This window comes from Humulus lupulus, chromosome 2 (genome assembly GCF_963169125.1).
Source record: "Humulus lupulus chromosome 2, drHumLupu1.1, whole genome shotgun sequence".
In the NCBI taxonomy this organism is placed as follows: domain Eukaryota; kingdom Viridiplantae; phylum Streptophyta; class Magnoliopsida; order Rosales; family Cannabaceae; genus Humulus; species Humulus lupulus.
The window spans coordinates 207,538,836-207,564,892 of record NC_084794.1 but is presented as its reverse complement, the minus strand read 5'-3'; positions in this window follow the sequence as shown (position 1 = coordinate 207,564,892).

Below are 26,057 nucleotides of genomic sequence, written 5' to 3'. Positions count from 1 at the left end.
AGGTAGTACCTTTCGCCTAGGCTACTTTGGCCTTCTTGGTCTGCTTTGTGCTAGCAACTTTGGATTTGCGCTTGCCCTTTGCCTTGGGTGACAGTACATCAGAAGATAATGAATACTAAGAGTCTTGAGCAGATGGATTGGTCTCAACTTCTGTGGAAACAGACTGTGAGGGGCTTGAGGTCGAAGAGGGCTTCTATTTGGCAGGACCTTCGGGCGAGGCAAGTGGAACCGCCGAGGATAGGTTTTACTGCACATTGAGGTCAGGAAAGGCCACGTCTTTACTGAAGGCCCCAATAAATGGAGATCCCTCAGGAACTAGTGGAGTGATTGAGGGAACCGTCTCAGGAACTGTCTCCTTCTGAGGCTTCACAGCATTGGAGGTGGAACCACGGCCTCGGATCTTCATGGCTATTGAAAGGAAATGAAAGAAGACACACAAAGAACAAAATCCTAGAACCATGGCCACAAGTTAGTGAGAAAGAGGAACAAGAAACACTTACAACCAAAAAGCCAAAGGGAATCCAATTATATAGAGAATTCGGTGAACGAATGAGGCAAGTTCGAAAATGGTTAACAAAAAAATGGGTAACCAATTTTTGTGTGATAAATGCCAAAACTGTAAAGAACGCCCTAGACTAATATTTACAAAACATTCGCATAACATAGTTTATAAAAGAATACCACTCATTTTCAAAGTCTCAGTGGGGACTTTCTTAAAACCATGCAAGTTGGCGCCATTAGTTTTAAAAGAAAACATAAATTTTTATGCAAAGTTCAAAGGAAACAAAAAATTAAATAACTGAGTCCCACTGATAATTAGGAAAGTCTCTTAAAACAAAACATAATTTAAATGGCGTTCTAAGATTATCATTTTTCCGTCCATAGGATTACCCCACGCCATACACCCCACGATGATACAACTCCTCACGTCACCACGCGTGCCATAAAGAAATCCTATTTGCTACCTGGAAGGAAAGTAAGGGGGTGAGCTAAAAGCCCAGTAAGGAAGTACAAACAATAAGCAAGTATAAGAATACAACAAATACAAACACTAACGTTCATCTAAACCATCATGGCATATCATAACATTTTCGTAACATATCATCATAGCATATCATAACGTAATCGTAACATATCATCATATCACATTCATACAGCATACATGATGAGCATGGCTCGCTAGTTGTCCATGTCACCCTATGAGGTAAACAAGAGTCTCTGATCCTTGAATAACCTCGGCGCGTCCGCCCTAGGAGTTACGTCTTTAGCTATAGTAACTCGTTCGATGTATCTAACATCGTAATTTGTTTGATGTATCTAACATCGTAACTTGTTTGATGTATCTAACATCGTAACTTGTTTGATGTATCTAACATCCATACACATATCATATTCATACAAGCCAACATATCATCACATTATGGCATTCATAATTCATAACAATTCATTCTACAACAATCTTACCATTCATAGCATAAAATCATAGAATCTATCTAACTTCCTTACCTCAGGTCCGAGCTAAGAAATTTCACAACCTCTCAACGAGCCTATATCATAACCAAAACAACATTTCTTAGGTTCATAAAATTACTATTTTGCCCTCCCATACAACTCATGTGTGCATGGGCCATGCACACATAATAATAGTTACACACATGCAATTATTCTCAACTACACATAAAGCCATAAAAGAATAATGCTCATTTTACTTATTTTACATGCATGATCTTTTTATAAAAACCACATAGTTGAATAATAACCATAATTTTGGACGTAAAAGTGGATTTGCATGTAACATGTGTATGTGGGAACATTGCGTAATTGAGACGTTTTAAAAACGATAATTCTACATTTCTTACTTTTATTGTTTTAAAATTAATAGACATATAACATGCTTTATTTTTCTTAAAATTTCTAGGTTGATTAAATTTCTCAAAACATCATTTTATTTTATAAAATAATTTGGTTTAGCTTAAAAATAAAATATGTGACAATTTCATTTATTAATCTCAAATTATAAAGAATTAACAAAAAGCTTGGAATTAATTAAAATACCTATGTTTAATATGTTTCCTTAGAAAAATAAATTTTAACATTTGTTAATTGTGTTACATAAATGATGTGAGAAAAAAAAATATATATTTTTAAGTGTGGGAAAAATATATTTTTATTTAAATTATTTAAGACTTAGTTTTAAGTAACATAAATCCATATGTGACAATTAAATAATCATTTTTAAACTTTTTAAACCAAACTTTCAGCCACTATTTAATTTCTTTAAAAATCACAAATAAATAGAATCTAAATATTTTTCTCAATCAAAATAAAGAAAATCATAACTTATCAAAATATGCATTCATACCATATTAAAATACCATTTTTAATATTATCATAACTTAGGATAAATAATTATGTTTCAAAAACTCATCAAATTCATTTTAGTGAAACACACTTCATATTTTTTTACAAAAATTCCATCAATCATTTTTATCTTTAAAAATCACATATTCAATTTAAAAACTCCTATTTTTCTAAAAATTCAATAAAAATTCTGTAGGTAATTATTTACACACAATATCATCTCAAAGCATAATTAAATTTCACATTAAATTTCTTAAAACATCAAAACATTTGCAAACTTTATTTGAGCACTCAAAACATTAATCTCATCATGAACAACATCATTTTTGCACAAAAATCAGCAAGCACATTAAATCATAAAATTCATTCTTTTCATTATATTCACAAAATTCATGCTCATTTATGCACAATATTTCAACACAAACCCTAGCATGCTTCTAACCTCTTTATCCATTTTAATCACATCATGAGTATGCAATTATTCCAAAAATCACAACCATCATAGCTTCATACAAGATCTTGCCACAACCTATCATGTTTCTAAAATTTTCATTGACATAAAACATAATAAAAAAAAAATAACCATCATGCTTTTGAATATCCCTTTAGGTCGAAACACATTCAATAAAGAAATAACCTATTCTTTCATGTATTTTAAACATTCATCACCACTACACATATTCTTATTACACAACCATAAAAATAAAACCCAACAACATAAACCCATGCATAAAATAATAAGAAAACACTCCATCAATCCATGAACATCATATCATTAGGGTTATAGATTTGATACCTCTCTTGATTGTAAAATCAAGAATACAAAATGATCAACACCCAAACTTCACCACCCCTTGTTCAAGCCTAGGGTTTTTTTTTTTAAATCCACCATGAGGAGGAGAAAGAATCCAACCACACACAACAATAAAACAAAGTCAATATCATATAATCAAGAAAAGAGATTAGACAAACAAAATCACAAGAAAACATACTCTAGAGTTGGTTCCTCTTCTCCTTCTTCTTCTTTCTTCCTTTCTTTCTTCTTCTCCTTCTCTCTCTAACACGCCACACTCTCTCTCTCTCTCTATGTCTCTCTCTAGGTCACGGCAGCCACAAAAAGAAATGCTCTCCTCTTCCTTTCCTTTCCCCTTTATTTCAATTCTCTCAATAAAGTCTCACCAACAAAAAATGGTAAGTTTCCTATTTCCATTTGATTTTCTCTTAATTTTCTTATTATTTTCTTTTATGATAATTGATATAAGGAATAAAGGGTGATCACATCCTATCCTAAAATAGATAGTTTCTTCCAATATTTGATTTTATTGCCTTAGAAAAATAAGTGGAAAAAATCAATCCCTTTCCCACTACACACTACACGTCCAAGCACCTTCCTTTCCCTTTTCTTTTTATTTTTTTTAGTAACTAAAATAAATCCAATAAAGGAAAGAGTGTGTAGAAAATCTACACATGTGCACCCTATTACCATATACTAGCACACACTAAAACACTAGGGTGCATCACTATCTACCATGCACCTTAGTGCATTCAACCATAACTCACATAATTACCTCAATTGTCACACTTATTAAAAATGTAACACTAATAGTAGAATAAACATGTTACACAATTATTCACTTATTAAATTAATTAACCAAACAAACAATTAACAAATTTTAAAAAAATTATACCAAACAATTCTAACAATAAAATAAAATAACAAACAATCAAATAAAACAAACAACAACTAAATAAAATAAAAAACATTTAAATGAAACAATTCATCACACTTAACATTTAAATAAAATAAATCACAAAATTTAAATAATCTAAAAAAAATGGTGCACTACAAAAACAAAATCTTATTTTTTTACAAAAAATATTCTCTCACACCACAAACTTGGAAACTTTTTCAAGATTTCGAATATAATGAGATAAAACAAATAAATTGCTTTCTATTTTTTTGTTTCAAATTTAGTCTTTTAGGACTCAGTCAACAAGGAATATATTTAATTATATTAATTATATATTTTCTGTTTATATAAAAAATGACGAGATTAAAAAGTTAAATTTTCATACCATATGTGTCCATGTAAATGTCAAGTCCTGCTTAAGAGAAACAAGATAACCATTTTCTTCAAAAATTAGAAAAATGAATTATAATTAGAATACTAAGTGATAATGATAACCATAATTCAAAAAAGAATATACCAATCACGAAAAATATTTTAATCAATTCATTATGTGTATGAGTCTTACAACATTTTTACACAATCTAGACAACATGCATTTGTGTGTGCATGTGTAAGCAAATTGGCGTTTCTTTTGGGCCCTTTAAAGCTATGGTCATTGCCCATGTTAGGCAATTGTAGCCTTTTTCAATTTGTAACCATAATGGAAGCTATGACTCTTATACTGATGGTAGCCATTTACACTGGTAGAGTATCCTCTAATATAATTGCTAATTGTGTGGTACCAAATTACTCAATGTCAGCTTTCACACATCAGTATAGGTAGCTCTTTACCATAATGGAGTCTAAAGAAGAAACTGGATTAAGGAATGCTCATACTAAATTGGCATAATAATTTGATCAAATATAAATTGGACGGTCTGCAACTTTTTCAAATATAGTTTTTATTCCTCACAAGGTATAAAACTTATAAAGTTCATTCTCCACAAATTAAAAAATATGGTCAACAAATTTTTTCCTAACAGGAAAAGAGATTTACACAATCACGTATGCAAGGCAATCAATTATTGGCAATTTCAAAGAAAACAAACCCCGAAGGATTTTTTGAGGTAATCAAATCTGACCGTGTCTAAAGCTTTAATAAAAATATCTGCAATATGTTTGTTAGTCTCAACATATTCTAAAATCAGAGTTTTATTTTCAACAAGTTCCATGATAAAATGACGATGAATGTCAATATGTTTGGTGCGAGAGTGCTAAACATGATTTTTGGATATATTAATAGCACTTGTATTATCACAAAAAATGGTTAAAGTTTTTAGATCAAACCCATAATCAGCTAACATTTGTTTCATACACAAAAGTAGAGTACAATAGCTCCCAGCAGCTATGTACTCAGCCTTGGCTGTTGACAAGGAGATGGAGTTTTGTTTTTTACTATGTGAGGAAACCAAATTGTTTCCTAAATAAAAACAACCACCACTTGTACTCTTGCGTTCATTAGTGCTTCCTGCCCAATCTGCATCACTATAGCACACAAGGTTAGAGTTTGTTTCTTTGGAGTACGAAATGCCTAATTCAAGAGTATTATTGATATAACAAATAATTATTTTTACAACAGTCACATGAGACTCCATAGGGTTCCCTTGGAAGTGAGCACACATTCCAACACTATAAGTGATGTATGGGCGACTAGTAGTTAAGTATAGAAGACTCCCAATCATACTCTTGTAAAGAGTGGGATCAACTTTTGTCCCATTCTCATCTTCAAATAGTTTGACAGTGGTTCCCATGAGAGTTTTAGCAGGTTTGGATGCCTCGAGCCCAGATCTCTTCACCAAATTCCTAGCATACTTGCTTTGTGAAATGAAAATTTCCTCATCAAACTGCTTAACTTGGAGCCCCAAGAAAAAATTGAGTTCTCCCACCATGCTCATCTCAAACTCTTCCTACATTTGTTTCACAAATTCCTACACTAGAGAATCATTAGTAGAACCAAAAATTATATCATCAACATATATTTTAGCTATCATAATATCGGTATCAACATTTTTGATGAAAAGTGTCTTGTCTACTCCACCTCTCTTATACCCCTTTGAGACCAAAAACTGGGTCAGCCTTTCATACCAAGCCCAAGGGGCTTGTTTCAACCCATACAATGTTTTTTGCAGCTTAAAAACAAGATTTGGAAAGTGAGGGTCCTCAAACCCTTTGGGTTCCTCAACATAAGCCTCTTCATTCAAGAGCCCATTTAAAAAAGCAGATTTGACATCCATTTGGAATAATTTAAAACCAAGAACACATGAAATAGCTAGCAATAATCTTATGGATTCAAGTCTTGCAACAGGGGAAAATGTTTCATCAAAATCAATTCCTTTAACTTGAGTGTACCCCTCTAACATCCAAAATTTACTAATAATGCTTAGTGCCTTGATTAGCGTGTCGGGAGGGCAATAATTGATTTAATTGTATTACTACGTGATTAATTGTGATATATGTGTATCCGTACGTGATTACTTGAATTAAATTACTATATGACTAGATATGCATGTTTAGGTGAATTAAATATGCATGTGGGCCCGTTCGTGTGTTAAGGGCATACTTGTAATTTTTGAACCATTGAGGGTACATATATATATATATATATGTGTGTGTGTGTGTGTGTGTGTGTGTGTTTATATGTGTTATGGATGAGACCACAGTATTGTGGAGATAAATTTGAGATGTGTGATTTGAGGCGGTCCTAGGGAGCGGATTCGTGGAATAGTCACAACGGAGACAAATACCCGGCTCTGGGTGAGCCTAAGGTTATTTTGGGAATGTAGTACGTGTTCGGGGTTACCGGGTAACAGATAGCTATTTAGTGGTTATTTGGGTATGTCGGGATTAATTGAGGATTTATAGGACTACTCGAGGAATTAGCGGGAATGTGGAAAATGATGGGATTTCCCTTGGAGGCATTAAATGGCTAAGGGTTAACATAGGGGTAATTTGGTCATTTTCTAAGGGTAGACTTGGATTGGTACCTTAGGACTCTAGAACTAATCAGAAGGAAAAAAAAATGAAACACTTAGACACTCTCACCCTTTCTCTCTCTCTCTCTCTCTCTCTCTCTCTCTCTCTCTCTCGATACACACACTCTCTCTCCCTAGCTTGGAGGTTTTTACTAAAATTCAAAGAGGAAATCTTGGAATTGAAGGGGAATTGGCTTATGATTTGAAGAAACCTGAAGCTTGAAGTGTTTGGGTTTAGCTCAAGGTCAGAATCTCAGTTGAGGTAAGTGTTTCATTTTGATTTTCTTGTTGAGTTTCTACTGTGATTTAAGGGTTTTCATGGGGTTTGAACTTTAGGCTGGTTTGTGGATTTTAATGAGATTATGGGATAGGTTTTGGAGTTTTTATACTATTGATGTTGCCTTGATATGAATTCTAGACTAAATTCTGGGTTTAGGGATTGATTTAGATGGGAATTGGTGGATTTGGTTTGAGGAAAAACATAGGAAAAACTGGGTTTGCAGGCTCGAGTCGTAGCCTTGTTCTTCAAGCGCCGCGACTTGCATGAACCCATAAGGCTTTAGAAGCCTTTGAAACCGTCCAGGAATCGTGGCGCAAGTTGAGGCATGCATCTCAAATTAGCGAAAATGGCCAAAATAGAGTTTTAACCTCGGGAACTCAAACATAAGGAATCGAGAAGGATTCTACTACCCGGTTTAGTAGAATTTGAGGCCCCGAAGGCTAGAATATTATTCTGAAGTTTTAATTGGTTTAGGGTTTAATGGATATTTATTATTATTGCGTTATGACTAGATTTTACTGCTAAGGCTCGGGTTTAGGGGATCGTGCTCGGAATCGCACTATTCAATCAGCTCGGGACACAAGTAAGAAAACAGTTTGTACCCGTAGAGCAGGGCATGGACCGATTATCAGTTTTTAATAGCATGTTTCAATATTTATAATTGCTATGATATGTTTGTGTGATTATGACTGCTAAATGCAGGCCGTCGTGGCATAGCCATCTAGGGTGTTGTACTCACCCATTCGATGAAGACCATAACCCGGTGCCTGGTATTGCACCAGGGTCAGCATAGGCTTCTATGTGAATAGTATGTGTTATCTATTTAAAGTCATGCGTTTACTGGAATGAATTGTTATATGTTGTGTGTATGGAGTTTTTTGTTGGGCCTTGGCTCACGGGTGCTCTACCGTGTAGGTAAGGGCAAGGGAAAGGTCGACCAAGCATGAGTTGGAGGGCATGGAGCAGCGTGTACATGTTTGGCCTACCTGGCCGCCACAACTGGGGTTGTTTTGAAGAACATGTTATAAACATTTGGTTTTGTCACTTAGGTTGACTGTACTCTAACTTTTGAGTTGTAAATATATTTTGAAACATTATTTTGGGATACCAATGTATCACTTTTATAATTTTAATGAATGTCCAAACCTTTCATACTAAATTTTCATTAAATGAGTCTTTATTTTGATTTAATCACACTTTTCAGTCTAATACCTCGATTAGCGAGCTACTGACACATTTTAAAATCACATAGTAACGACTCTAGGGAAGTAAGGCGTTACAACCCCTATGCAACTAGCCTAGCTTTATTCCTTATTATGTTACCAAATTCATTAGTTTTGTTTTTAAATATCTATTTTGTACCTATAATATTAGTATGGCTCGGTCTAGGGACAAGAATCCATACCTCATTCCTTGTGAATTGATCTAGCTCTTCTTGCATAACATTAATCCATGATTCATCATTTAAGGCTTCCTTCATGTTTTTTGGCTCAAATGTAGAAGTAAAGCAAACCAATTGAACAAAATTTACATACCTCTTTCGAGTGACCATACTTTCTTCAAGATTTCTGAAAATAAGTTCAGAATGGTGATTCTTTTTTACTCTGGTTGAGGATTCTTTTTTAATAGAGTCAAAATAATTAATTGGGGTTTCCTTCTCTATTCGTTCAGTTGTTGTCGCAATAGAATTTGTGTCGGATACAACATCAGCAAAAGTAGTCTCCATTGAACGATCTTCTGTCAGATCGTGTATCCCTTTCTGTTGCTGAACATCAATGAACCAGTCAATTTCTTCCTCATGGGAGCACTCAGAAAAATCTTTCGAATCATCAACAACCACATTAGCAGATTCCATAACAGTTTGGGTTCTCATGTTATAAACACGATAAACCCTGCTATTATTGGAATATCCAAGAAAAACCCCTAGATCGCTTTTGGCATCAAATTTTCCAAGATTCTCACGATCTCTAAGAATATAACAAAGGCACCCAAAAACATGAAAATAATTGACATTGGGTTTCCTACCTTTCCAGGTCTCGTATGGAGTTTTATTTGTACCTGGACGCAGAAAAAGTGAAAACACGATTAATTGTGTAGCAAGCAGTGTTAATTTCTTTAGCCCACAATTTCTTTGTAAGTTTTTTGCTATTTAGCATAACTCTGGCCATTTCCTGCAAGGTACGATTTTTCTGCTCCACTACCCCATTTTGTTCTAGGATTCTGGGTGCAAAAAATTCATGCAAAATTCTAAAAGATTTACAATATTCATCATAAACAAAAAATTTAAACTCCTTACCATGATCACTTCGTATTCTTACAATTTTCCCAATGTTGCAGTTTTTTTCAACTCTTTGTCTTGTACATATATTTTTAAAAGGTTCAAACGAGTCTAATTTTTCTCTTAAGAAATCAATCCAGGTAAATCTAGAAAAATCATCCACATAAGAAAAATGTATCTCTTCCCATTAATACTTTCAACCTATATTGGACCCATGAGATCTAATTCCAACACATTTGAAGTATTAATATCAGATAGAGCTTTATGGGAAACTTTCATATGTTTTCCCAATTTTCATGATTCACACTTACCAGATGATTCTTTACCCAGCTTGGGTATACCACGGATGAGACTTGTATTAGCAATCTTTTCAAAAAATTTAAATTTATATGACCAAGTTTTTCATGCCACAAATCAATATTATTAAAACTGGATGATGATGCTTGACATGTGAATTTTTGTGTGAGTGTGTAACAATTATCCAAAGAGCTATAAACTTTAAGAAAATATTACCACTTTGATTTACAACAGTACACTCATCATATGAACAATTAACAAAGAAACCTTGGTCACAAATTTGACTTATGCTAATTAAGTTAGCTTTTAGTCCATCAACAAGAAGAACAATTTTTTAGTTTTGGTTACACTTCAATGTTTAGGGTACCTTTTCCTAAAATGTTTCTTGTCATCCCATCCCCAAAAATTACTACACCATATTTCAAAGATTTAAAGTTGGTGAGTATGCTGGCATTACCTATCATATGTCTTGAACAACCTCTATCAAAGTACCATGAACTAGATGCATGTATTTTATGACATGTAAAAGTAGCCAAACAAACTGAGTTATTTTTCTTGACCTATATTGTTTTTTATTTTGAATTTCTTTTGGTCAAGAATTGATTCATGCTACAAAAGTGTTTAACATAAATCTTTTTTTAACAAGTTTAACAGAGAAAATTGTCTTTGGTTGTAGATCTGTTCGAACAGAGGACAACTGTGCGTTCTCCGAAAAGTCACTTGTTCTTGCAAAACGGTTAGTTGTCACAACAGAAGGATAATTCACAGATTTTACAAAAATCGTTTTCTTAGATAATTCATATCCATTAGATCCTAATCCACTGAAATCACCAGCTTTTTTTCCTGCAGAGAGAACATGTAACACCCTGGTTAGCCAAGACCACTGTGTATTTTAAATAGTGTTAACCAGGTACTTAAGGAAACAAGAGTTAATTAAAAGGGAAAAATAGTAATTTTATTCCCGATTAATTATGAACCATTATTAGAGGGTCAATTTGTATGCAATGATAATATCAATGGAGGCTTTATAATTATAAAGTACTCAGTAAATGAAATGTCTATAATTATAAGAGTGCGGTCTCATATTTATAGTGGAATAATCATGTGATTAATAAATTAAGATTATTTAATTAAAGAGTTTAATTAATAATCTCAAATTTATTGGAGCTTGGAATTATAGGTCCATAGGTGCCCATAGCGGTTCTATGAACATTATTCAAGGTAGGAGATGATATGAAGGGAAAAATAGTTTAAAGACATATTTAAGAAGAAATTTGTTCTTCGGGCCAAATATGCAATTATATGATAATAGTGATTAATTAATTAATTACAAATTAGTTGTAGTTAACAAAATTAATTAATATTTAATTATTGTAAAATTTTTGACATTATATTAAATAATTAAATTAATATCGAAATTTAATTAAATAATTAATTAATTATAATTTTCAAAATTATAATGAATTAAATATTTATTTTCGAAAATATTGGATTTAATTAATTAGTAGAATTAATTGAATATATTTATTTAAGTGGGAGATAATAATCTGATAAGTTCAAATTGGATTTGAATTTAAAAGATTAATATTTATTCAAATAATAAATTATATTTGATAATTAGTTAAAAAGATATTTAATTTAAATTTGAATTCAAATTTGAATTAGTTATGAGGTTGTTAGATCTTATCTGACAAAGTAGTTTGAATAAATAATTAAATAAAAATAGAAAAATCAAATATCCCTAAACATAGGGGTGCTACACGTGCACACACATGGACTGTGTGTGGCGTGTACTGCTATTTTTCAGGGATAGAATTTTCATTTTTATTTTTTTAATTAATTAATTAATGGATAATTCAAAAAATTAGCTTTTGGATATTTTCATTGATAAAATAATTAATTAATTAAAAAGTAAATTGTAAATTGGTTACAGATTAATTTTTTAAATTTGAATATTTTCTTTTAAGTATGACTAATCAGAAAACATACAGATAACCAACCAAGACAACTCAGTCTATTCGTTCTGTGAAAAATATAACGATATTTTTCTCTCCCTGAAAAATAAAGAACCAATTCTCAGGCCTATTCTCTTGATCTCGTGTATTGAGTACATCAAGTAGAATCACAAATAAACTATGCTTCATTCTCTACGTGCCCACACACTTCTTGAGGTGTAGAGAACGCTTTGGAAGATCTTGGTGTGAGTACCAAGGAGCAGCTTGGATAGGAAGATCGTTCTTATTACGAAAAGATAGCAATGACACTTGATAAGCTTCAAGAGGTATGATTTCCATTCTTAACTTGCTTATGATTAATGTATGTATATTAATGGATCCGCATATTTAAAGGTAGTTTAAATATGTTACAAAAATTTTGTTGTACACTGGGCCAACCCCACCACCATTCCGCTGCGTATTAGGAAACTCGTTCCTAACAATTGGTACTGGAGCGGTCATTAATCTCTGCATACATTAATTACTGTGTGGGCATAATATGCATTCTTATGTGATTGTAATATATGTGAATGGATGGATGTATGTATGATTATAGTCTAGCACTCCCAATGGATGAGCTAAAATGTGTTATTCTTTATAATATAGAGAAAAAATGGTTAAGTAGTCTTCTAATGGGTGATGTAAAGTTATATTGTTTTACCTAAATGAATAGTATTTCTCTATATGTAGTGAAATACTATTCATCAAGCTATAAATATTTTTTTTTTTTTTTTATAAACTTTTGTATATATATGAGTGTGATACTATTATATTTAATTATTTTATTTCTTAAAATGAATAAAATATTTTTTAAAAATATAATATATAAATAATGTAGAGAAAAAATAGAGAAGTAGATGTATGGTATAATGTAAAAGTTTGAGGTAAATTATAAAAATGTATGTTTTTGTGATATATTTTGTAATACACTTTCTCTATAATATTTAGCTAAAACTCATAAAAACATCTTCCATCAACTCCTTTATACATATATTTATAATAGCTATGCACAAATTCCAATTAATACATATCTACATTTACATATCATTTATATAATATTTTAATATTATTATTTTTTTTATAAGCTATCTTTCCATTTAGTATATATTTATTATTTCTTTTTTCTTTTTTAATTATTTTATTTTACTTTAAGTAATAAAATATATTTAAAGATATAATATTTAAATGATATAGAGAAATATATAGAGAAGCTGATGTATGGTATAATGTAAAACTTAGAGGTAAAATAGAAAAATGTGTGTTTTGATGAGGTATTTTAAAGGATGGAGTAGAGCACCCATTGGGAGTGCTCAGGGTTGTTAATTATATGGTGTTTTGGGTTTAGGAAATGTTCTTAAAATTCTAGATGAAAAATGTAAGCCATTTTGGGGCATAGGAATTTTCTGTAATTTAATTTTCTGTGTTAAAATTATTTGATAAAAAATCTGTAAGGATCGAGCCCCGGGTTCCGAGCCCCGAAGCCCGAGCTTGTGCCCAGCCGTGCCCATCACCTGCTGCTGCCAGCGCACCACGCTAGCAGCGCACCCCAGCACGCCCCTGCGCACCACGCCAACTGCGCACCCCTACGCCTGTGTCAGCCACGCGCCCCTGGGCCTCGGCCAGCCGTGCGCCTTTGTGTGCCGCACCCAACAGCGCACCCCACGCTTGCGCCTGTCGCATGCACACCGTGTGCCCCAGCCAGTTGCTGTCGTGCCCCATGTCGAGCCACCATATGCAGTCGCGCCTAGGGTTTCTAAACTCTAGGGCTTGCATTTAAAATTATCCATTGAAATTATGGGCTTAATTAATTTAGCCCATAATTAAAATTGTTTTATTTTGAATTAGTTGTATGAGCCCAAATTCAAAACTGGGCCTAATAATAACTTATAGGGCATTAAAGCCCAAGCTAATTATTCTTAAAATTTGTTTAGGATAATTTTAAGTTATTTTAAATCAAAATTAAATGGATAAGTGGCTTAATGGATCAAGACTGCGTGTGAAGGCCCAAAGTTAAGATAGAGATCCCTTCAGGTCTTATTTAGTTTCTTACATTTCTTGTGTATATTTTTGCAAGTGTTGTAATTTTTCTAGAAATACCCAAGACACCCGGCCCACATTTATTTATTTATTTAAATGTTTGAATGTGATTAAATTGTTTAATACTTTATCATGCATTTTTTGACATGCCATACATATAACCCACATAGTATTTAAAATTGTGCATGCATTTCATATGAGTATAAACATGCCTTAGGATTGTCCTATGTGATTATATGATGAACCATATAATAATAAATCTAGTTTTTTAACTAGTTCAAGAGTGGAAATAGATTTTAAAAGTTGTTTAATTTCTAGTATTTAATAAAAAAAATTTATTAAATTATAAATGATATTCTTAGTAATTATAGCAAAATAAAATTGAATTAATTAGGGCATAGTTCTATAATTTTATTTTTGCTTAATTTGATTAGTAATTATTAGAATATCATTTGGTAAAAATAGATCACTTTATTTTTACAACCAATTTAAAAGCATAGGATGTTTTGAGAAAACACATATTCTAAAATAGTGAGCGAGAGAGAGGGAGTTATGACAATATGTCTCATGGTCTCCATTATTAGTTAGCACCGAGGTAGCATGGAGAGGGCCTCGCGACACCATTGTTTGTGTCCCCCTAAGGAAGGCTTCTGACTGTGTTATTCTCAAGGCAAACTTCTTTTTCAAGAATAGGATTTAATGATGTATTTCAAGTTTGACTGACCCTAAGGCATACTCTTGAGTTAAGTCATTGATCTAAAATAATGGGTTACACTCACAAGGTACATTAGGCTTTCGAGCGGACTAGTGTATTCTTGACCAAACAGCGGTTGTTTATTAAGTCAAAAGATAAATATTGATTTAAGTTTTCACTTATAAATTTGAGAACTTGTGTCAAAATTAATTTGGAATTAGTCTGACCTACCATAAGGTTGGTCCATTAATGTTCAAATTAATTAATCGTGGAATTAGTAATTTTTTTTTATGTGTTCTTTAATTTTTGCATTCATGCATCACGTTTACTATTCCGAAAATGACTGATATTTATTGTATGCATAAATTCATTTTGTTTATTTATTTATTTTCAGCAATTATGTCTAGCTCAAATCATGTATCTTCTTTACTTGCTAATGAAAAGTTGACTGGTGAAAACTACATTAAATGGAAATCAAACTTGAACATTGCATTAATATGTGAGAACCACAAATTTTTCTTGACTGAGGAATGTCCTGAAGTCCCTCCCGCTACTGCTGCCAAAACTACAAGGGAAAAGTTTGATAATTGGATCTTATCAAACAACAAAGCAAAGTGTTATATGCTTGCGAGTATGAGCGATGTGCTCAAAAAGAAGTTTGAGAACACTGAAAATGCTTATGAGATCTGGGATACCCTTCAAGATATGTTTGGGCAGCATTCAGACCAGTGCAGGCATGAGGCCACCAGATCCTACATGACCAAGAAAATTAAGAAAGGAGTTTCTGTCAGAGAACATGTATTAGACATGATCAATATAATGCACGATGCCATTATCCATGGGGAAATCATTGATGAAAGGACTCAAGTAAGTATTATACTTGAATCATTTTCCCCAGCTTTTAAAGGTTTCATAACCAATTATGTCATGAACAAATTATCATATAACATGACACAGTTTTTGAATGAGTTGCAAACTTATGAATCTCTTAACAAAGGTTCTGAGAAACAAGGAGAAGAAAATGTTGTTGATTCTAACCCATCCTCTCTAAAGGCTAAAACCAAAAAGAGGAAAAATGGAAATGGCAAATACAAGGAGAAAGACAAGAATACAAAGAAGCCTAAAAAGTCATCCAAAGGCAAAGAGAACAAGAACACTAAAACCTCCAAAAAGAAGACCCCAAAAGGGACTTGCTTTCACTGTGTGGAAGATGGTCACTAGAAGAGAAACTGTCCAAAGTATCTCGCTGACCTCAAAGAGAAAAAGAAAGGTAAATTTGATTTACTTGTGCTAGAAGCTTGTTAGTGGAAGACAATTCCTCATCTTGGATAGTAGATTCAGGAGCCACTAACGATGTTTGTTTTTCTCTTCAGATTCTTAGTTCGACAAGGAAGCTTGCTGATGGAGAGGTGACTATGAGGATAGGCAGTGGTCAGATTGTCTCTGCAATAGCGGTTGGAACAGCCCATTTGGAATTTTAGAAGAATAAATTTCTTGTTTTAGAGAACGTTTATTATATTCCTGGAATTTCTAGAAACTTAATTTCTATTTCTATGTTGCATGAACAAAATTTTAAAATTTCTTTTAATGATAATTCGATTGTTATTTCAAGATATGGTTTTAAGATATGTTCTCCAAAATCTATCGATGGGCTTTATAAACTGCAAGCTAAAGAGAAATATGTTTATAATTCAGAATTATTTAAAACAGCTAATCCTAGATCTATTAAACGACAAAAGACTGATTCCGATAGTGAAACATATCTGTGGCACTTGAGATTGGGCCATATTGATCTAGACAGAATAAATAGGCTTGTAAAGGATGGTCCTTTAAGAGAACTATCTATTGGATCTCTCCCTGTTTGTGAATCATGTCTAGAAGGCAAAATGACCAAGAGACCTTTCTCTGCTAAAGGTTCAAGAGCCACAGAACCACTTCAACTAGTACATACGGATGTTTGCGGTCCACTTAATGTACAAGCAAGAGGAGATTATGAATACTTCGTCACTTTCATTGATGATTATTCAAGATATGGTTACCTATACTTAATGCAAAGAAAATCTGAAACTTTTGGAAAGTTCAAAGAATTTCAAGCAGAAGGTGAAAAGCAATTAGGTAAACCACTAAATGCTCTTCGATCTGATCGAGGAGGAGAGTACTTGGATTTTAAATTCGAGGACCATCTGCGTTAGCATGGCATTCAATCCCAACTCATAGCACCTGGAACGCCACAGCAAAATGGTGTTTCAAAAAGACGGAACAGAACATTATTAGATATGGTTAGATTAATGATGAGTTTCTCATCATTACCATTGTCATTCTAGGGCTATGCGATTCAATGTGCTCTATACATATTGAATGTTGTTCCATCTAAGTCTATGCAAAAGACACCCATAGAATTATGGAATGGTTGTAAACCTAGTTTACACCATTTTCAAATTTGGGGGTGTCCTGCACACGTGCTTAAAGGAAAGACCAGGAAGTTGGAATCACACTCTGAAGTCTGCATGTTTATGGGATATTCCAAAGAAACTAGAGGTGGAATTTTCTATAGTCCAAAAGAAAATAAAACATTTGTATCAACAAATGCAACTTTTCTTGAACATGACTATGTTAATTACCACAAACCTCATAGTAAGGTTGTTTTGAAGGAGATGGTCTCGAATGAAGTTGCAAAGTCACCAGCAACAACCAATGAAAAATGGCAAGAGGAAACTGCTAGTTCTAGTCAGAATAGTAGAGAACCTCATCGTAGTGGGAGGGTTAGTAAGCAACCCACACGCTATGAACACGTAGTTGAAATGCTTGTGTCTGACACAAACAAAGATGATCCATTGACATTTAAAGATGCAATGAATGATTCTAACAAGGACAAATGGCAAGAAGCCATGAACCAAGAAATATCGATGTATTCCAATTCTGTCTAGGTTCTTGAAGATCCACCTGAGAATATCAAACCCATTGGTTGCAAGTGGATATTCAAGAAGAAAAGAGGAGCGGATGGGAAAGTAGAGACTTTCAAAGCAAGGCTTGTAGCCAAAGGTTACACACAAAAAGAAGGGGTTGACTATGAAGAAACCTTTTCTCCTGTAGCCATGCTAAAATCCATTCGTATACTCTTGTCCATAGCTACGTGCATGGATTATGAGATTTGGCAAATGGATGTCAAAACAGCTTTTTTGAATGGCTACCTTGACAAAATCATTTACATGTCTCAACCAGAAGGGTTCGAATTAAAAGGTCAAGAACAAAAGGTTTGCAAGCTTCTTAGGTCCATTTATGGACTCAAACAAGCTTCTAGATCTTGGAATCTTAGATTTGATGACATAATTAAAACGTTAGGTTTTGAACAAAAAGTTGACGAACATTGTGTCTATATACAAATCAAAGATGGTGTAGTAGTATTCCTCGTTCTTTACATTGATGACGTATTACCGAGTGGAAATGACATAACATCATTATCAAAGCTGAACAATTCCAAATGAAAGATTTGGGAGAAGCCAAGTATGTTCTGGGCATTAAGATTCTTAGAGATAGACAGAACAAAACTTTGGCACTGTCTCAAGCAACTTATATTGATAAGGTGCTAGAACGCTTTAACATGCAAAACTCCAAAAAGAGTGATACGCCAACCTGTTCTGGAGTATTCCTTTCCAAGGAGCAGTGTCCCAAAACACCTCAAGAAGAGGAAGACATGAGATAATATCCCTATGCCTCAGCAGTAGGCAGTCTGATGTACACCATGTTGTGTACAAGACCTGACATTTGTTATGCAGTAGGGATAATCATCCATTCTCAATCCAATCCTGGATTGAGTCATTGGATTGCAGTGAAGAATATTCTCAAGTATCTTAGAAATACTAGAGATTATATGCTTGTATATTCAGGTGGAGACCTGAACCCCACTGGTTACACTGATTATGATTTTCAATCAGACAGAGATAGTCAGAAATTGACTTCTGGATCAATGTTTACTCTTGGAGGAGGAGCGGTAGTTTGGCGAAGTATTAAACAAACTAGCATTGTTGACTCCACCATGGAAGTCGAGTATATAGCGGCTTGTGAAGTAGCTAAGGAGGTTGTGTGGCTCAAAAAGTTATATTCTGATTTGGAAGTTGTACCAGATGTGGATAAGCCACTAGTCCTATACTGTGACAACTGTGGGTCAGTAGCTAACTCAAAGGAACCACAGAGTCACAAGAGGGGAAAGCACATCGAGAGAAAGTATCGCTTGCTAAGAGAGGTAGTTCATCGAGGAGATGTTGCAGTTATGAAGATAGCTTCAGAGCATAATCTTGCAGATCCTTTCACAAAGACTTTATCCATAAAATCTTTTAAGGAGCATGTAAGAAACATGGGAATGAGAGAGATGCCTCATTTCCTTTAGGGAAAGTGGGAGATTGTTGGGAATTGTGTACTGAAAGCATATGTAGTAGACATTATTTTATGAAATAAATAAATGAATTAAATTTGTTATGCATATATTTTATGGACTATATTGTTCTGTAATAATATTATGCAAAGATCAAAAAAATTCGTAAGTTCATATATGTAATCTCAAACACGTATTGGTACGAGAGGATTGTGTTTAAGATAAATGAACTTGAATAGTTCGTAGTAAAATAAAGTTATGGAATCTTTAGATTAATTATTGCAAGTACGATCCACTAGTATTATGAATACATGTGATCTAGATCCGAATCACTAGTGTGATAGGACACTTTAGTAGATGTGCTTTATATATTAGAGAATATATAGAACTGGACCAGATATGTTTATTAATACTTAGTTAAATACCGTTTCGAAGTATTAATTAAATATATCAACTGATGATCATATACAAATATATCTTAATCCTGAAGTTACTATGAACTCCTGTTTATGTTATATCAGTTCTTTGATTCACTCGTTAGGGTCTGTCAGAATGATCAGGCTAGAAACTTATGTTTTGGGAACTCATTAATGTAGATGGCTGGGGACATAGTATACAGATATGGAATCTATGCCTTCTCGCAAGAAATTGAATAATGGTTCTCTTAAGGGTTGACTTTTGGGACTGAAAGGTTATTGAGCTCAAATTCATAATTTAGTTATGAATTAACCTTCACTAGTAAAGTCAATGGTACTTAAGGAAACAAGAGATAATTAAAAGGGTAAAATGGTAATTTTATTCCCAATTAATTATGAACCATCATTAGAGGGTCAATTTGTATGCAATGATTATATCAATGGACGCTTTATAATTATAAAGTACTCAGTAAATGAAATGTCTATAATTACAAGAGTGCAGTCTCATATTTATAATGAAATAATCATGAAATTAATAAATTAAGATTATTTAATTAGAGAGTTTAATTAATAATCTCAAATTTATTGGAGCTTGGAATTATAGGTCCATAGGTCCCCACAGCGACTCTATCAACACTACTCAAGGTAAGAGTGGATATGAAGGGAAAAATAGTTTAAAGACATATTTAAGAAGAAATTTGTTCTTCGGGCCAAATATGCAATTATATGATAATAGTGATTAATAAATTAATAACAAATTAGTTGTAGTTAACAAAATTAATTAATATTTAATTATTGTATAATTTTTGAAATTATATTAAATAATTAAATTAATATCGAAATTTAATTAAATAATTAATTAATTATAATTTTCGAAATTGTAATGAATTAAATATTTATTTTAAAAAATATTGGATTTAATTAATTAGTAGAATTAATTAAATATCTTTATTTAAGTGGGAGATAATAATCTGATAAGTCCAAATTGGATTTGAATTTAAAAGATTAATATTTATTCAAATAATAAATTATATTTGATAATTAGTTAAAAAGATATTTAATTCAAATTTGAATTAGTTATCCGGTTGTTAGATCTTATCAGATAAAGTAGTTTGAATAAATATTTAAATAAAAATAGAAAAATTAAATATCCCTAAAAATAGGGGTGCTACACGTGCACACACAATCGTGTATTGCTATTTTTCAGGGATAGGATTTTCATTTTTATTTAATTAATTAATTAATGGATAATTCAAAAAATTAGTTTTTGGATATTTCATTAATAAAATAATTAATTAATTAAAAATTAAATTGTAAGTTGGTTACAGATTTATTTTTTAAATTTGAATATTTTCTTTTAAGTATGACTAATCAAAAAATATACAAATAACCAACCAATACAACTCAGTCTATTCGCTCTGTGAAAAATAGAACGATATTTTTCTCTCCCTGAAAAATAAAGAACCAATTCTCGAGCCTATTCTCTTGATCTCATGTGTTGAGTACATCAAGTAGAATCATAAATAAACTACCATTTATTCTCTAAGTGCCCACACACTTCTTGAGGTGTAGAGAACGCTTTGGAAGATCTTGGTGTGAGTACCAAGGAGCAGCTTGGATAGGAAGATCGTTCTTATTACGAAAAGATAGCAAGGACACTTGATAGGCTTCAAGAGGTGTGATTTCTATTCTTAACTTGCTTATGATTAATGTATGTATATTAATGGATCTGTATATTTAAAGGTAGTTTAAATATGTTACAAAAATTTTGTTGTACACTGGGCCAACCCCACCACCATTCCGCTACGTATTAGGAAACTCGTTCCTAACAGTACATGGGATCTCATAATAAATGTTCACAAAGTTGTTTACAGTAACAAAAGGGTAATTACAACTCAAAAGTTACAACCAGTCGACCTAAGTGGCAAAAATTGGGTTTAACCCTAGTTCCTCTGAGAAACCTTGGTCGTCGTGGTCAAGCAGTCACATATGTACACTTTGTCACCTAAGCTCTCTAACTCATTGCTGGTCCAGCTTTCCTTTCCCCTTACCTGCATCACATAGCACCTGTGAGCCAAGACCCAACAAGAAAACTTAAACATGCTCATAAGCAGTAAATAAAACATTTCCAAATCATAATAAACATGCACAGCAGTAATAACCCCACTCATGCATGCATACGATTCATATAAATGATTACAATGTCAAATGGGTCCAGATGCCCTAATTAAATGATTAATTGAATCATATCGGGGCCTGCTGCCCAAGTTACATGATTAATAAACCACATTGGGGCCCAGCCCTAGGATATGGGACTAATAAGTCACCTCGGGGCCCATTGCCCTATCCTCTGAATAACCAGCCTTGGAGTTAGCCCAGCATACTTGGCACTTTAGTTTTCCACGACCATTGGGTCGGACAAGTGTATAATACGCTCCTGATTAGATCTAATCGTAATGACCAGCGCTTAGCGCGCTATTGTCGCCCTTGACTAATAAGTCAATGCTTTTCGACTAGTGCTTAGCGCTATTGTCATCCTTGACTGATAAGTCGATGCTTTTCGACCAGCGCTCAGCGCTATAGTCGTCCTTGACTGATAAGTCAATGCTTTTCGACCAGCACTCAGTGCTATTGTCGTCATTGACTAATAAGTCAAGGCTTTCCCAATTATATAATGCTAACATGCATTTATCATATAACAAATATCCATACACAGATCATTTAGCATGCTTAATCAATCATTCACAGGCATAATCATAATCAAGCACATTTACAGGGTCTACGCCCAATCAAGACTATAGTCAACTTTTGGGCCAAGCCCTAATCATATACATCACGTAATGGGTGCAGTTTTCTTACCTCAGGTCCGAGTGTAAAGTAAAATAAGAACGACCCTCGAGCACAATCCTGATCCCAAGCCCCTAGTGATAACATAGTCACAACCAAGTATAGAATCCTGTCAATAATGAGTAAATAAAGGCTTTCGAACTGAGTCCTAGCCTCCAGTGCGTTGAATCCTACTAAATCAGGTAGTAGGATCGATCTCGAGCCCTTAGGTTTGAGTTTCCGTCAATAAAAATTTGTTTTGGCCAAATTTCTTATTTTGAGCTGTGGCTCCAAGCCTTTGAGCCGCGACTTGCTCAAGACAGGGACCTACAACCTTTTCTACCTACATCTGCATCGCGTCGCGCCCTAACAGGCGTTGCGGTCCAAATAGCCAGCAGCCCAGCCTCTTTTCCTTCATCCAGCTTGAGCCACGACACCCAAGAACAGGGCCGTAGCTCGACCTAGAACTCAGCCTTCTTTCTCTATTTTTCTCATATCCAATCCCACCATAAACCTATCCAAACATATCCAAATCGCAAAAACAAAGTTCTCAATCAACTCAGCAGTCCAAAACCATCAAAACCAAAGTTTCAAACAATTCAAAACTCATCAAAACGTAAAATCCAATTCAAAACTTAGGAAACTTAGTGAAACGCAAACTCAAAAATTGAAATATTAAATTACCTCTGATTATGTTATTTTTTCCGCTAAATCCTCTGGCTATCAAGCTTCTAATCCTTCCTACAATCATTATGACTCTAACATTGCTTGAATCTGTTCCCTAAAACTTGAGTTTCCTTAAAAAATACTAACGAACGTAAAAAAAAAAAAAAGAGAGAGAGAACGGGAGAGAGATAAAAAGTGCTTTGAACGTACTTTTCTTCTGTCAGGTTACTTCGAGCTTAAGTAACCTTAAGCAAATCCCAATGCTTGGGGTACCCCAAAAATTTCCTAGAGGGTAAAATAGTCAAAATCCCCAGAATTCCCTCCTGATCTCACTAACTCCAAATATATCCTCAAATATTTATTCCTATTACCTAATAACCCAGTAATGTACTAAATACCCAATATACCCCTTGACTCACCCCGAGTCAAGTATTGATCCCGTTGTGACTTTCCCGCTAACTTGCCCCCTAGGATCATCTCGTGCCGAGTAACCCAAATATATCCACATAATAATGTGGTCTCACACATATATCACATATATGCCAAATATACCCATAACGGGCCAAATTACGAAAATTGCCCTTCTGATAAGAAATGAGCCCACATGCATATTTGATACACCTAAACATGCATATCAAGTCATATTATAATATAACTCATATAATCATGCAATGATACACGTACATATATCACATAAGCACATAATTTTCCATAGTTTGCCATCTTGGCCCCCTAATCAAGGCTCTAAGCCTTATTAGGTAATTTGAGACATTACAGAACATCATCAAAAATTCCAGATCTTGAATTAAGCATTTTGACACATTTTTGCATAAGATCAATTTCTTTACTCAAAGAATTAATTTCATTATTTTTGGTAGCAAAAATCAATTCAAGTTCTTGAATTTTTTCAACTGATTTCTTGTTATTGCTAGCCATTAATCGATTCTCAGAGCAAACTTTCAGCTGTTGATCATACATTATCTTGTAAGAATCTTTCAATTACTCCTCATCTAAGTCAGATTCATCATAGTCAATGTTAGATTCTTCATCATTCTGAACATAATTATTAAGGCATACCAAATCCTTGGAATCAACTAAAGAGAAAAACATACCTTTGTGAACAGAGGTTAAGGGAACACTATTGTCTTCCTCATCACTCTGTTCAAAGTCTTGATCACTCCAAGTAGCTTCCATGACTTTCTTTCTCTTTAAGGTATTGACACACTTGGATTTAATGTGTTCAAATCCTTCACATTCCCTGCACTGAATACCATTTTTGTTAGTTTCAAAGGGTTTTAAAAAAAATTACCTTTTGGGTTTTTGAATATGGCCTTTTTGTTTCCCAATTTTTTTATGTACTTTTGAAATTTTTTTGTTAACAATGCCATCTCATCATCCGAACTTTCCTTCTTCTCCTAAAAGATTTCAAGGCAATAGATTTCTCTTTCATTTCTTCTATTTTACCTTTTTTCTGATTTTTTTGATTCAGTTCAAAGTAAACCCATCAATTCTTCTACTTTTATTCCAGATCTTTTGCTTCCTCAATTGTAGTGAGCTTAGTCTGAAACCTTTCAGGAAGAACTCTAAAAAAATTTCGGACCAAAACATTCTCTTCAAGTTTCTCACCAAGAGAAAAATATTCGTTAGCAATATCTGACAATTTTTCATAAAATTCGGTGAGGGTTTCATTTCCAAAATTTTCAAATTTTTTTGTGAGCATAACAAGCCTAGAATGCTTGACATCAACAGTTCCTTCGAATTGGGTTTGAAGGATGTGCCAAGCATCTTTGGCCGAAATACATGAGGAAATTATTTTAATGTAACATTCACCAACACCATTAAAAATACCACGCAATGCTTTGTTATTGTAACTGGATAGTTTATCTTCAACATCATTCCAATCAAGTTCAGATTTTACCTTAGTTATGTCATTGCTTTCTGCTGGAGGAGTCCAACCACTCAAATCTGCTCTCCAATCCTTTTCATCTTGAGATTTGATGAAGGCTCTCATTCTAACTTTCCAATATGGATAGTTAGAATCATTGAGTAAAGGGGGGCACGTTATAGAACCTCCTTTTATGAAAAAATACATTGCAAGAACAAGAACAACAAACATAAAACCAAGATCACACTCATAAATGAGTGACCCCTCTCTGATACCAATTGAAACTCTGTTTTTAGTAATTACAAAATTAATTAAACCAGGTGAATTAATTAAGGTGCGGAATGGTAATTAAATGTTGAAACATATTTCAAATCTGTCGGGACAGAATAAGAACTTGCCACGACAGAAACTGAACACAATAAAAAGGCAGTGCAAAAACAATAAAGAACACAACATTTTTTTACAAGGTTAATAAAACCTTTCGGATAACCTACTCCTTGGGGCCACGACCAAAGAATAAAACCAATTAATAAAGAATCACAAGTACAAAAATATTGACTTAAACAAAACAAGACTCCCTATTGAGATTTGTCGCAACTTTGTTGTACTTCTCTTCACTAATCTGATTTTGATTGAAACGCCTAACCACTTAAACTCCTTTCAATGGCCAACGAGTGCTTGCATCCTCCCGACACAAGGCTCGTAAAAATCTTCTCCCAATGAATATCAGAATTGTGTTCAAATTACAACATGTATTCACTCATGAATGTGGTATAGACTCACCACAAAACTAACACTAATTTTACTACAAGAACACGTGAATACAATGATCTTGAATACAAACTATAAACCCTCACAAATATTACAATTCACTCACAAACTACGCACCAAAGAGTTCACTTTTTCTCAATGCCCTAGAAGCTTATTTATAGAGACAATTTCGTACTCAGAAAGGTTGAGAAAGATTCTCCAATAAAAGCAAGAATATTTGAAGATATTCTTGATTAATGAAGAATTGTAAATTTAGTTGATTCTGATCTGACAGACACAGATTTTGTGAGGATAACTAATACCTACATCAGATCAATTTTTCTCAAGATAGAAATAACAATTAATTTCTCAAATATTGTATTTCCTGTAGTTAATTATCTTGGAAATCATGAAAATCGATAGAAAATATTCTAGAAATGAATTCGAATAAGCACATAATATTTTCTTTATAAAACCAAGATACAAATTCATTTTATAA